At 38.7% G+C, this 15737-nt stretch overlaps 1 protein-coding gene across 20 annotated transcripts in view; it reads left to right on the forward strand.

Moving 5' to 3' along the window:
• Positions 1-15737, forward strand: part of STRBP (spermatid perinuclear RNA binding protein) — a 171114-nt gene that overhangs the window by 68947 nt on the left and 86430 nt on the right. The gene's annotated exons all lie outside the window — the stretch shown is intronic.

A 15737-nucleotide genomic window follows, 5' to 3' on the forward strand; every position in this document is an offset into this window, starting at 1 on the left:
TGGTGCTTGTGGGATTTTGGTTTGCACCAATTTCTTTTGGCATTTTGTATTTCTAATAATAACTTGGTGTAGGCGGCATCCTCTAGTGCTCAGAATCTCTATTCTCTGGAGCTGCTCCGCCCCTGAAGCAGTGGTGGGGTTCGTAGGGGAGCAGCATTGGAGCCTGCTGGGAGGAAAGAGCTCTTTCCTGCTTACTGGTGTAGTGCTTGCCTCCACTGTCAGGGCCAATGGGCTGAGCACGTAGGCAGGAGCCTCTGTGGTACGCCCTTGTGGCTGCCATAGGTGGGGCCACCCTCTGGGTTGCTTGGCACAATAGTGGAGATAGGAAATTTGCAAGCTGGTGTGGGCCAGGAGGAAGGAGCAGCAGGCTGCATATCATGGTGGGAGCCTTCAAGCTGCATTGCCAGCCAGGGGGATGGAGTGCCTGAAGCTCCTGAACGTTCCCAACCAGCTGGGCTCAGTGCGCCAGGACAATTTTCTCCACTTGTTCTTTCTCCTGAGCAGCAAGCTTTGTGCAATCCTTGCCCCTTTAGCAGCTCTTTCATTGTTGGCAAGTCTCTCGGGGTGCCTTCTTTTCCTATTTCCCAGAATGGCCAGTTGTGGGTACCTGTTCTCCACAAGTGGCTGGAATCACAGTCTCTCCAAGTATTCTGCCTGTTTTAGCTTTCCAACCCCACTAATCTCCAGAGCACCATGTAATGTAGGTTTGTGCTCCCAGAGCAGATCTTCAGGGCTGGGTTTTCAGCAGTCCTAGGCCTCCACCCCCTTTCCAGTCTGTTTCTCTTCCTCCCAATGGTGAGCTGGGCTGGGGGAATGGTTTGGGTCCCACTGGATCTTGGCTTTGCTACTTTACCCTTTCTGTGAGGTGTGCTGTTTTTCTGCACATGTAGGCAGTCTGCCACAGTCTTTTTTATTGTTGTTCTTTCAGAATTAGTTGTATTTGCTATATTTTCATATTATATGTGGTTTTGGGAGGAGGTTTCTGTCTCGCCTCTCATGCCAGCATATTTAAGCCAATCTCTGCTTATCAGTTATTTGGTACTCTTTTCCTCAGTAACCTCTGTCAGAGGTGAACATACAATTCAAAAAAAGCCATTTTAATTGGAAATTACAAAATGAAGAAATTGCATAGAAGAAATTATTTTTATAGTCTTACATTTTTCTGAAAGTGTTGAATATATATACATATGCATTTATTAACTGGTTGAGTTGTGAAATTATGAAAACCTTAATTTAAAATTTTCTAATAACAATCTGCATAAAGGAAATATTTTTGCATTTAATTGTTCTTTTTCTGAACAGAAGGTTCAGAAAAAATACTGAGGTTGACTTGAAAGTCATTTATGAGTAAGGAGAGTGTTTTTGAGTTGGCATCTGTATTTTAAGTGTTAGGTAAGAAACATTTTGGGAAAAGAATTATTTTATATGAATCACGCAAATTTTTGTTCCTTTTTCAGTATGTAGCAAGTTAATACTGATAAATAATAAGAGTATTTATTAAATTGCAGTTTCATGAGTCCTGTTGTATTGAATGTGCCATGAGTCAAATTATAATTATATGACTTAAATTCAAACATAGGAACAGATAATTTAGGATAGATACTACATCAGCAATTCTTGTTTTTTAAGTTTTCCACATTAGGAAAATCATGTAACAACTGTTTCCAGGTGAGTAGATTTGACTTAAGTAAAACAATTATACTCCAGTTGGAAAGACTAAACTCCATTTAGTAAAATATTTAATATAGGCTAAGAAGCTTTTTTAAATATCAGATATAATGTGCATGGAGTTGGATAATTGATTAGACATAATCCATTTTTGTGCATACTCTCATTGGCCCCCGTATAGCCTGTTTTACTTTTATTTTAAAAACTTGAAAAAGCCGCTGTGAACCTGCACCAGAACAAAAAGTGCGTCCTTAATAACATACATCTGACTTTCTAAATTCCCACAGCCCATCCCCTGGCCTTCCCTCTACAGAGTTCACAGCCCGAATTCTGTGTTCATCATTCCCTTGCTTTCTTTTTTATGTATAGCTTTATCACATATTTATAGATTCTTATAAAGTATGTCTTTATATTTCATTTTTAATTTTATAAAATTCTATATGTAATTATTTAGGACTTAGTATTGTTACTTAATGTATTGCATAATGATATACAATTATCCATATTATTGTATATCACTGGAGAACCTTCATTTTGCTGAACAGTAATCCATTACATTCATGTATCATAGTTTATTCATTCATTCTCCTGTGAATGGGTGTTCTCCAGGATTTTGCTACTGTGAACAGTTTTGCTATGAACATTCTAATACATGTCTCCTATACACATGTATTTCTCTTTGTGTATCTCTAGGAGTAAAATCCCTTGGTAATATTGTGGAATTATTCAGTTGTGAAAATTATGCCAAACATTTTTTTTTCACCATCAGTTTATAAAAGACTATGGATCCATATTCTTTCCAACATTTGGTATTGTCAGACTTTTAAATTTTTGCAACTTGAACAGGCGTAAAATGGTATTGCATTTTTATTGGTCTTTTGTTTTTCCCTGTGAAATGCTTGTTCATGATTTTTTTTCCTCCTCCTGGGTTGTTGGTATGTTTCTTTTGGATTTTAAATCATCTTTTTGTATACTGATACTTTCTTTGGATGTACATATTCTAAAAATCTTTTCAGTTTGCAACTTGTCTTTTCAGTTTTTTAGGGTGTTTTTGAAGACCAAAAATCTTTACTTTTAATATACTCAAATTATCTTATTTTATAGTCAGCACTTTTTATGTCTTTAAATAATTGTTTGCCTTTCTTTTTCTCACTTTATATGCCTCCATCTGTTAACATTACAGCTGACATTTATTAAAAGGCCTGAGTGCAGTGGTAGAACAAAAGGGAAGGAAGAAGTTAAGTTTAACAAATGAAAACAGAATGGGAAGTATTTCAGAAGAAATGAATGTATAACTACTCATTGCTCATCCCTAGCACCCAGTAGAAAATAAGCCCTTGATTAAAATCTGGGTCCTCATTTGTGTTTTAAACTCAGGTACCTAAGTAGGGATCACTGTTCTGTTAGCATGATTATTCCCTAAACTCTCACCAGCTTATAAGTTTCTTGAATGATTTACCCTTTCTTTGGAGTCATCTTACATATGTCAGTTTTTTAATATAATGACTGTTAGTGAGAAAATGTATATAACCTTTGTGATTCATTTAGATAAACATTAAATTATATAAATTTTATATTCATGTATGTGAATATATATTTACTATATAATTTATATTAGAAATTCTGTCCTTGGACTTTAGTTGGGACAACGTTTAACCTAGAGAAATTTGTATTAATGCATTTTGTAACAAAGCATCTTCAAAAATTATCTTTCTATACCTTGATTTAAAATTTCAAAGGAGTACTTCACTTAAATACTATTCTGCTATTTATTCAGATTATCAATAGCACTTGTGTGGCAGAGACCCAAGTCTCCTGTCATTTCTATTTAAACACTGTTCTCTAGTGAATTTGAATTCTGAAGTCCTCTTCCCTCCAGAGTGCGTGCATGTGTGAATGCATGCACACCCACCCACCTACACACACCCCTGTTCTTTCACAGCCATCCTTTCACATGCCGTGTCTGCTGTTGGGAAGGTATACATGGAGAATTTTTGTGCTTTATTAATAAGCATATGGTTGTTGGCATTACAAATATGAACTGTGTTTGTGGAGTGCTTTAATCCATTGCTCTCACATGCATCTTCTCAACTTTAATCCTTACCTAGAATTTGTGTGATTGGCAGGATAGATTGTAGGCCTACTTCAGCCTGTGATAATAATGAGGCTTGAAGACATGAAGTCAGCACTTTCCTGGTACATTAAGATGCTTAGTATTTGTTGGATAGATAGATAAATGAATGAACAAATGGCTAATTTTCCTCACCCTAATGTCCTTAGGATCACACCATTGCTTGAGATGCAGCTATGTCCCAGCAGAGGTCTGGATATCTAGTAGAAACTAGAATGTTTATTGACTATGACTTTTTGCTTCTGGCTTTTGTGGAGTAACTGGTTCTGGACTAGCCTTCTTGCCATAAAAAACCATGAAACTGGTCAAAATATATGAGGCAACTCTTCCAGGCTTTGAGCAACAGATCTGTGATCTTGCAATTCATGGACTGAGCCCCATAATTGCCCTTGCTTTCTGCCTTAGAACAGTATCTTCAGTGGAGCATGGTAGCCTAACTGTTGAGCACAGAATTTGGGACAGCTGAAATGGCTGAAATTTTCAGAGTAGGACTGTAGAGAAGAGGAAGCTGAACCATAGGGGTTCCCAAATGTTTGTATGTGGGTCCCTTGAGAATTCTTGGCAAAAGGTTGGGCTATTAGGGAGAAAGACTGGAAGGTTTAGCAGAGTGCACCCCAGGATTGGGATTGGACCAGAGATACTGGGGGTTATACTTTTGGGGCTATTGGAGCTCTGGGGCAGGCAGAATTGAGAGACCTGATCAACACCTAGACGTGAAACACTAGAAAGATTGCAACCAGGGATTGGCAGACTTTGTCAGGAAAGTTTTATTAAAGTCCGTCCGTACCCATTCATTTACCTAGTCTGGGTGCATTCACCCTACAATAGCAAAATTTAGCAGTTGCCACAGAGACTGTAGGGCTTGTAAGCCTACTGTATTTACTGTTTGGCCCTTTAAGAAAAAGTTTTCTGACTTCTGTTGTAGAGTGAAGGATAATCTAGACCTTTCCATAACAAAGCCTATAATCAAATCCTGACAAAATCTACAGGGGAGACAGAACTTGGAGGTTGCGTTCTGCCAGGTCAGAGAGACATGGGAAACACTGGGCTTTCTTTAGATGTGCCCTAACAATAGTATTACTTGACTTATTTAAAATTTAAAATTAGAATTTTTCTGAGCAGTGTGACCCCCCTCTAGTGCTTTGGGATAACTTTCATAACAGTGACAGTAACTTTAGCCTATATGCTCTAATATTTTTGAAAGTCTTTGGGGTAATTTTATGTAGGACAATGTCTCATTCCACTCAGAAGACTTTCTGTGATGGAGGAGCTTTCTTGTATTTTCCACCCAATATTAATATTTAGTATGAACTGAAAAATTTGCTCATCTCCACAGGCTAAGACTAGAGCCAAAATATTTTCCTGCTTAAAAAACCAAGACTCCTTTTTTTCTGAATATCTTACACACATGGAAGTAATTTTTAAAACATTTGAAATTATAAGTTGTTTTACGCATATAGCTAAAATATAATAAATAACTGTGTATTCACCATGCAGAACGTTTTCACATGCTAACCTCTAGCCAAATTTGCTTCAGATTATTTTCTTAAGAAACAGTAGCCCTTGATAAGAATTCCCTGGAGGGATTAAAGATGGTGGCGTGAGAGGTGAGAGAGAGACCTCCTCCTAAAACCACATATAATATGAAAATATAATTAATACAACTAATCCTGAAAAAGCAACAGAAAAGAAGGCTGTGCCAGACTGCATTTACCTGGAGGAAAGAACAGACCTCATGGAACAGAATAACATACCAAAGCTGTGATGTGGTGGGACCCAAGCCTTTCCCCTACCCCAGCTTACTGGCAGGAGGAAGAGAAACAGAGCAGGGAGAGAGTGGAGGCCTGGAACTGCTGAGCACCTAGTCCTGGAGATCTACTCTGGGAGCACAAACCTACATTGGATGGTGCTCTGGAGATTAGGGGTGTTGGAAAGCTAAGATAGGTGGAATACCTGGAGAGACTGAGATTCCAGTTAATTGTGGAAAACAGGGATCCATATCCAGCTGATCTGGCCAGGCTGTCTGAGAGACTTACTAAAAGTGAGAGGGTTGCTAAAGGGGCAAGGATTGCATAGAGCTTATTGCTCAGGAGACAGGACAGATTAAAAAAAATTGTCTGCATGCACTCTGCCCAGCAGGTTGGGAACTTTCATGATCATCAGGTGCTCCATCCCCCTGGCTACCTATGCAGCACCAAGGCCTCCCATCATGATATGCAGCCTGCTGCCCCTTCCTCCCAACCACCCCGTACCTGACTCGCAAACCCGCAAACCCTGCCCCTGGCATCAGGCCAGCCAGAGGGAGGCACCTACAGCAACTACAAACATTAAGCATAGAGGCTTACACCTGTGTGTTCAGCCCACTGGTTCTGGCAGTGAAGACAGGCATAGCAGCCACAAAGCAGGAAACAGCTCCTTCCTCCCCCCCAGGCACCATCACCACTCCTTTGTGACCTGTGACATCACTCCAGGGACTGAGCAGCTCCAGAGAGTAGAGCTTCTGGGCACTAGAAGGCACCACATACAAATATGAAACATCAAAGGAACCTGGTTCAAACCAAAATCATTACAAATATCAGAAAAAGAGTCAAATGAAACTGATGTCTTCAATCTTTCTGAAAGAGGTTTCAAAATAAAAATCATAAACATGTTCCTGGAGGTACAGAAAAATATTCAAGACCTCAGGGAGGAATTTAGGACCAAGATCCGGTCATTGAGGAACACAGTGGAGAGTGTTAAAAGCAGATTCGATATGGTGGAGGAGATGATAAATGAAATAGAAAGTAGAGAAGACAAATACAAAGAAGCTGAGGCACAGAGAGAAAAAAGGAATGAAAGAATACTGAGAGAACTGTGTGACCAATCCAAACAGAACAATATTCATATTATAGGCGTACCAGAAGAAGAAGAAGAGAGAAAAAGGGATAGAGAGTGTCTTTGAGGAGATAATTGCTGAAAACTTTCCCAATCTGGGGAAGGAGATAGTCTCTCAGGTCATGGAGGTGCACAGATCTTCCAACACAAGGGACCCAAGGAAGACAACACCAAAACATATAATAATTAAAATGGCAAAGATCAAGGATAAGAACAGACTATTAAAAGCAGCCACAGAGAGAAAAAAGATCACATAAAAAGGAAAACCCATCAGGCTATCATCAGACTTCTCAGCAGAAACCTTACAGGCCAGAAAGAAAAGGCATGATGTATTTAATGCAATGATGCAGAAGGGCCTTGAACCAAGAATACTCTTACTTGGCAAAATTATCATTTAAATTTGAAGGAGGGATTAAACAGTTTCCAGATAAGCAAAAGCTGAGAGAATTTACCTCCTACAAACCATCTCTACAGTGTATTTTGGAGGGACTGCTATAGATGGAAGTATTCCTAAGGTTAAATAGCTGTCACCAGAGGTAATAAAAAGGGATAGGAAAAGAGTACAGAATATGATACCTAATACATAAAGAATGGAGGAGGAAGAAAAGGAGGGTGAAAAAAAAGAATCTTTAGATTCAGGTTGTAATAGTATATTTAATGAGTTAAGTTAGACTTTTAGATAATAAGGAAATTACCCTTGAAGCTTTGGCAACCATGAATCTAAAGCCTGCAGTGGCAATAAGTACATACCTATCGATAACACCCCAAATGTAAATGGTCTGAATGCACCAATCAAAAGACACACAGTCACTGAATGGATAAGAAAACAAGGCCCAGCTATATGCTGCCTATAAGAGACACCCTTCAAACCCAAAGATATACACAGACTAAAAGTGAAACGATGAAAAAAGATATTTCATGCAACTTATAGGGAGAAAAAAACCAGGTGTACTTATATCAGACAAAATAGACTTTAAAGAAAGTCACAAGAGACAAGGACATTACATAATGATAAAGGGGTCAATCCAACAAGAGGATATAACCATTATATATATCTATTCACCCAACACAGGAGCACCTACATGTGTGAAACAAATAAAAACAGAATGAAAAGAGGAAATAGAATGCAATGCATTCATTTTAGGAGACTTCAATACACCACTCACTCCAAAGGAGAGATCAACCAAACAAAAAATAAGTAAAGAGAAGGAGGCGTTGAACAACACATTAGAACAGATGGAACTAACAGACATCTTCAGAACTCTCCACCCAAATGCAGCAGGACACACATTCTCCTCAAATGCACATGGAACATTTTCAAGAATAGATCATATACTAGGCCACAAAAAGAGTCTCAGTAAATTTTTTAAGAAAGACTGAAATTGTACTAACCAGCTTCTCAGACCACAAAGGTATGAAAGTAGAAATAAATTATGCAAGAAAGAAAAAAAAAAAGAAAAAGCCCACAAACACATGGAGGCTTCACAGCATGCTCCAAAATAACCAATGGATCAATGACCAAATAAAAACAGAGATCAAGCAATGTATGGAGACAAATGACAACAGTAATTCAACACTGCAAAATCTGTGGGATGCAGTAAAGGCCGTGCTAAAAGGGAAGTATATTGCAATATAGGCCTACCTCAGGAAAGAAGAACAATCACATGTGAACAGTCTAAACTCACAATTAACAAAACTAGAAAAAGAAGAACAAATGAGGCCCAAAGTCAGTAGAAGGAGGGACATAATAAAGATTAGAGCAGAAATAAAATCAAGAAGAATAAAACAATAGAAAGAATCAATGAAAGCAGGAGCTGGTTCTTCAAGAAACTAAGCAAAATATATAAACCCCTAGCCAGACTTATGAAGAAAAAAAGTCTACACACATAAACAGAATCAAAAATGAGTCAGGAAAAATCACTATGGACACCACAGAACTACAAAGAATTATTAGGGAATACTATGAAAATTATATGCTAACAAACTGAATAACCTACAAGAAAAGGACAACTTTCTAAAAAAATACAACCTTCCAAGGCTGACCCAGAAAAAAAGAGAAAATCTGAAGAGACCAACTACTAGCAACGAAATTGAATTGGTAATCAAAAAACTACCTAAGAACAAAATCCCTGGACCAGATGGGTTCACTGCTGAATTTTATCAAACATTTAGTGAAGACCTAATACCCATCCTCCTTGAAGTTTTCCAAAAGTAGAAGAGGAGGGAATACCAAACTCATTCTGTGAGGACAGCATCACCCTAATACCAAAACCAGGCAAAGACCCCACAAAAAAAGAAAGTTACAGACCAATATGCCTGATGAACATAGATACAGACATACTCAAGAAAATATTAGCAAACCGAATTAAAAAATACAGCAAAAATATCCATTATGATCAAGTAGGATTCATACTAGGGATGCAAGGATGGTACAATATTGGAAAATCCATCAGCGTCATGTACCACATCAACAAAAAGGACAAGAATCACATGATCATCTGCATAGATGCTGAGAAAGCATTCTAAAAAATTCGACATCCACTCATGATAAAAACTCAACAAAATGGATAAAGAGGGCAAGTACCTCAACATAATAAAGGCCATATATGATAAACCCACAGCCAACATCATACTTAACAGTGAGAAGCTGAAAGTTTTTCCTTTAAGATCTGGAACAAGACAAGGATGCCCACTCTCCCCACTTCTATTCAACATAGTTCTGGAGGTCCTAGCCATGGCAATCAGACAACACAAAGAAATAAAAGGTATCCAGATTGGCAATGAAGAAGTTAAAGTCCCTGTTTGCAGATGACATGATAGTGTACATAAAGAACCCTAAAGAATCCACTCCAATATTACTATGTAATATCTGAATTCAGCCGAGTTGCAGGATACTAAATTAATGTACAGAAATCTCTTGCATTCCTATACACTAACAATGAACTAGCAGAAGGAGAAATCAGGAAAACAATTCCATTCACAATTGCATCTAAAAGAATAAAATATCTAGGAATAAACCTAACCAACGAAGTGAAAGACCTATACTCTGAAAACTACAAGACACTCCTGAGAGAAATTAAAGAAGATAGCAATAAATGGAAACACATCCTGTGCTCATGGATAAGAAGAATTAATATTGTCAAAGTGGCCATCCTGCCTAAAGCAATCTACAGATTCAATGCATTCCATATCAAAATACCAACAGCATTCTTCAACAAACTAGAGAAAATAGTTCTAAAAATGGAGAACATATGGAGTTACAACACACCCCGAATAGCCAAAGCAATCCTGAGAAGGAAGAATAAAGCCAGGGGGATTATGCTTTCTGACTTCAAGCTCTACTACAAAGCCACAGTAATCAAGACAATTTGGTACTGGCACAAGAACAGACCCATTGACCAATGGAACAGACTAGAGAGCCCAAATAATCCAAATATATGTGGTCAATTAATATATAATAAAGGAGCCATGGACATACAATGGGGAAATGACAACCTCTTCAACAACTGGTATTGGCAAAACTGAATAGCTACATGCAAGAGAATGAAACTGGATTATTGTCTATCCCCATACATAAAGGTAAACTCAAAATGGATCAAAGACCTGAATTAAGTTATGAAACCATAAAACTCTTAGAAGACAAATTGGCAAAAATCTCCTGAATATAAACATGAGGACTTTTTTCTGAATGCATCTCCTTGAGCAAGGGAAAAAGAAAAAATCAAATTGGACTACATCAAGCTACAAGGCTTCTGTACCGCAGAGGACACCATCAACAGAACAAAAAGGCATCCTACAGTAAGGGATAATGTATTTGTAAATGACATATCCAACAAGGGGTTAACATCCAAAATATGTAAAGAACTCACACTCCTCAACATCCAAAAAACAACCAAATTAAAATATGGGCAGAGGATATGAACAGACACTTCTCTAAAGAAATTCGGATGGCCAACAGTCGCATGAAAAGATGCTTCACATCACTAATTATCAGGGAAATGCAAATAAAAACCACGATGAGTATCTCCTCACACTGGTTAGGGTGGCCAGTATTGAAAAGACTAAGAACAAATGTGGTGAGAATGTGGAGAAAGAGTAACCCTCCTATACTGCTGGTGAGAATGTAAGCTAGTTGAACCATTGTGGAAAGCAATATGGAGGTTCCTCAGAAAACTTAATATAGAAATACCATTTGACCCAGGGATTCCACTCCTAGGAATTTACCCAAAGAATATAATTTTTCAGATTCAAAAAGACATATGCAACACTATGTTTATTGCAGTAGTATTTAAAATAGCCAAAATATGGAAGCAACCTAAGTGTCCATCAGCAGATGAATGGATAAAGAAGAGGTGGTGTGTATACACAATAGAATACTATTCAGCCATAAGAAAGAAACAAATCTTACCATTTGCAACAACATGGATAGAGCTGGAAGATATTATGCTCAGTGAAATTAGCCAGGTGGAGAAAGACAAGTACCAAATGATTTCCCTCATTTCTGGGGTATAACAACGAAGGAAAACTGAAGAAACAAAACAGCCACAGACTCACAGACTCCAAGAAGAGTCCACTAGAGGTTACCAAAGGGGAGGGATGGGGAAGGGCGGGTGGGGAGGGAGGGAGAAGGGCACTGTTAGGTATTATGATTGGCACACATTTTGGTGGGGGGCGGGTGTCATGGGGAAGACAGTGTAGCTCAGAGAAGGCAAATAGTGACTCTGGCATCATGCTATACTTTTGGGCAGTGACTGCAATGGTGTATGGGGGTACATGATAACATGGGTGAATGTAGTAACCACACTGATTTTTCATGTGAAACCTTCATAAGAGTGTATTTCAATAATACCTTAATAAAAAAAAATAGCAGCCTTAGACATATACCATGTGTGTATCCCTTCCTGATCTGGTTGTGTTCCATCTCCCAGTGATGATAACAACTGAATTTTCTGTTTCATTGGCTTGAATGTTTTTTATACTGAAAAAAATGTGTGTATATATCCATAAATTAAAGCAAAACATTTTTCAGTGCATTTTCAAGCATATATAAAAGCACTTCATACATATTATTCTGCAACCAGCCATTTCACATAACATTGTTTTTTGAGTGTGAAATGATGAAATGTGTCACTGTAGTTAACTAACTGTTCAACTGAACATCTTTATTCTCTTGTTGATGGACTAGGTTTCCAGTATTTTGTGATGATAAACAGTGCTGCAGTGAACATTGATATTATCTGTTTTACTGTGTTTGTGTATTGGAGTTTCTCAAGATAATGTAACCAGAAACAATATTGTTGTATTTTGTGTAGAATATCCACATCTGTGACTATTAGTTATTACTAAATTGCTCCCTAAGATGGTTTTATCCTTTTATAATACCACCTGCTGTGATTTTGCAGTTACATAATTGATTTACTAAGGCAGCCATGTTGTATCTGAAGAACATATGACATATGAAAATGTCATTTTATTATAGATAAATTGAAGGTTTAGATTCTTGATAAATTTGTTGTTTAAAAAACCTTCTTGGATGGGCGGAGCCAAGATGGTGGCGTGAGTAGAGCAGCAGAAATCTCCTCCCAAAACCACATATATTTTTGAAAATACAACAAATACAACTCTTCCTAAAAGAGAGACCAGAAGACACAGGAAAACAGCCAGACTAAATCCACACCTGCGAGAACCCAGCGCCTCGCTAAGGGGGTAAGATACAAGCCGCAACCCGCCGGGACCCGAGCGCTCCTCACCCCACCTCCCAGCGGGAGGAGAGGAGTCAGAGCGGGGAAGGAGAGGGAGCCCAGGACGGCTAAATACCGAGCCCTAGCCATCCGCACGAGAGCGCAGACACAATACATGCGCAGAGTCCTGGAAACTAGGGAAACAGGACAGTAAGACCTGTGAGCGGGTCCCTGCAGCTGGCCCCCCAGGGACAAAGAAAAGCGAGTGCTTTTTTAAAGTCTTAAAGGGACAGGGACCCCACAGCTGGAAAGAAGCGTCCTGGGACACTTAGCGCAGCAGCTGGGAATCCTGGGGAACTCCGGGCACCCTAATCCCCTGGGCAGCAGCACACATTGGAGGCCCCTCATGGAGATAAACAGCCTCCCGGCTGTTTCCCCTCTGCCACGGCTCCGCCACATCAGAGCAACAGCCTGAGGCAGGTCACGCCCAAAGCAACTGCAGACCTTAAGTCCACAGTGGCCGGGTAAGAATCAGAAGCCCATCTGCATGCAGCTTCCCAGCACAAGCCGCTAGAGGTCGCTGTTCTCCCAGGAGAGGAAGGCCACAAACCAACAAGAAGGGACATTCTCCCAGCTGTCACTTGCACCTGCTCCGCAAACTATCTCTATCGCCATTAAAAGGCAGAATTTGAGACAGACCGAAATCACAGAGTCAACCCCTGAGAAGGAGATAGACCTAACCAATCTTCCTGAAAAAGAATTCAAAATAAAGGTCATAACCATGCTGATAGAGCTGCAGAGAAATATGCAAGAGCTAAGGGATGGCGTCCGGAGGGAGATTACAGAAATGAAACAATCTCTGGAAGGATTTATAAACAGAATGGATAAGATGCAAGAGGCGATTGATGGAATAGAAACCAGAGAACAGGAATGCATAGAAGCTGACGCAGAGAGAGATAAAAGGATCTCCAGGAATGAAACAATGTTAAGAGAACTGTGCGACAAATCCAAAAGGAACAATATCTGAATTATAGGGGTACCAGAAGAAGAAGAGAGAAAAAGGGATAGAAAGTGTCTTTGAAGAAATAATTGCTGAAAACTTCCCCAAAGTGGGGGAGGAAATAATCAATCAGACCACGGTAGTACACAGAACTCTCAACAGAAGGGACCCAAGGAGGACAACACCAAGACACATAATAATTAAAATGGCAAAGATCAAGGACAAGGACAGAGTATTAAAGGCAGCCAGAGAGAGAAAAAAAAGGTCACCTACAAAGGAAAACCCATCAGGCTATCATCAGACTTCTCAGCAGAAACCTTACAGGCCAGAAGAGAATGGCATGATATATTTAATGCAATGAAACAGAAGGGCCTTGAACAAAGGACACTGTATCCAGCACGATTATCATTTAAACATGAAGGAGGGATTAAACAGAGAAGCAAAAGTTGAGGGAATTTGCCTCCCACAAACCACCTCTACAGGGTATCTTAGAGGGACTGCTCTAGATGGGAGCACTCCTAAAAAGAGCACAGAACAAAACACCGAACATATGAAGAATGGAGGAGGAGGAATAAGAAGGGAGAGAAATAATCATCAGACTGTTTATAATAGCTCAGTAAGCGAGTTAAGTTAGAAAGTAAGGTAGTAAAGAAGCTAACCTTGAACCTTTCGTAACCACGAATCTAAAGCCTGCAATGGCAATAAGTACATATCTTTCAGTAGTCACCCTAAATGTAAATGGACTGAATGCACCAATCAAAAGACAGAGTAATAGAATGGATAAAAAAGCAAGACCTATCTATATGCTGCTTACAAGAAACTCACTTCAAACCCAAAGATATGCACAGACTAAAAGTCAAGGGATGGAAAAAGATATTTCATGCAAACAACAGGGAGAAGAAAACAGGTGTTGCAGTACTAGTATCAGACAAAATAGACTTCAAAACAAAGAAAGTAACGAGATAAAGAAGGGCACTACATAATGATAAAGGGCTCAGTCCAACAAATGGATATAACCATTATAAATATATATGCACCCAACACAGGAGCACCAGCATATGTGAAACAAATACTAACAGAACTAAAGGACGAAATAGAATGCAATGCATTCATTTTAGGAGATTTCAACACACCACTCACCCCAAAGGATAGATCCACCAGAGAGAAAATAAGTAAGGAAACTGAGGCACTGAACAACACACTAGAACAGATGGACCTAATAGACATCTGTAGAATTCTACATCCAAAAGCAACAGGATACACATTCTTCTCAAGTGCACATGGAACATTCTCCAGAATAGACCACATACTAGGCCACAAAAAGAGCCTCAGTAAATTAAAAAAGATTGAAATTCTACCAACCAGCTTTTCAGACCACAAAGGTATAAAATTAGAAATAAATTGTACAAAGAAAACAGAAAGGCTCACAAACACATGGAGGCTTAACAACATGCTCCAAATAATCAGTGGATCAACAAACAAATTAAAATAGAGATTAAGCAATATATGGAAACAAATGACAACAACAATACAAAGCCCCAACTTCTGTGGGACGCAGCGAAAGCAGTCTTAAGAGGAAAGTATATGGCAATTCAGGCATACTTAAAGAAGGAAGAACAATCCCAAATGAATAGTCTAACATCACAATTATCAAAATTGGAAAAAGAAGAACAAATGAGGCCTAAAATCAGCAGAAGGAGGGACATAATAAAGATCAGAGAAGAAATAAACAAAATTGAAAACAATATAACAATAGAAAAAAATCAATGAAACCAAGAGCTGGTTCTTTGAGAAAAACAAAATAGAAAAGCCTCTAGCCAAACTTATTAAGAGAAAAAGAGAATCAACACACATCAACAAAATCAGAAACGAAAATGGAAAAATCACGACAGACTCCACAGAAATACAAAGAATTATTAAAGACTACTATGAAAACCTATATGCTAACAAGCTGGAAAACCTAGAAGAAATTGACAACTTCCTAGAAAAATACAAACTTCCAAGATTGACCCAGAAAGAAACAGAAAATCTAAACAGACCAATTACCAGCAAAGAAATTGAAGCAGTAACAAAAAACTACCCAAGAACAAAACCCCCAGGCCAGATGGATTTACCTCGGAATTTTATCAGACATACAGAGAACACATAGTACCCATTCTTCTTAAAGTTTTCCAAAAAATAGAAGAGGAGGGAATACTCCCAAACTCATTCTATGAAGCCAACATCACCCTAATACCAAAACCAGGCAAAGATCCCACCAAAAAAGAAAACTACAGACCAATATCCCTGATGAACGTAGATGCAAAAATACTCAATAAAACATTAGCAAACCAAGTTCAAAAATATATCAAAAGGATCATACACCACGATCAAGTTGGATTCA

The sequence above is a fragment of the Manis javanica genome, chromosome 2 (genome assembly GCF_040802235.1).
Source record: "Manis javanica isolate MJ-LG chromosome 2, MJ_LKY, whole genome shotgun sequence".
NCBI lineage: Eukaryota > Metazoa > Chordata > Mammalia > Pholidota > Manidae > Manis > Manis javanica.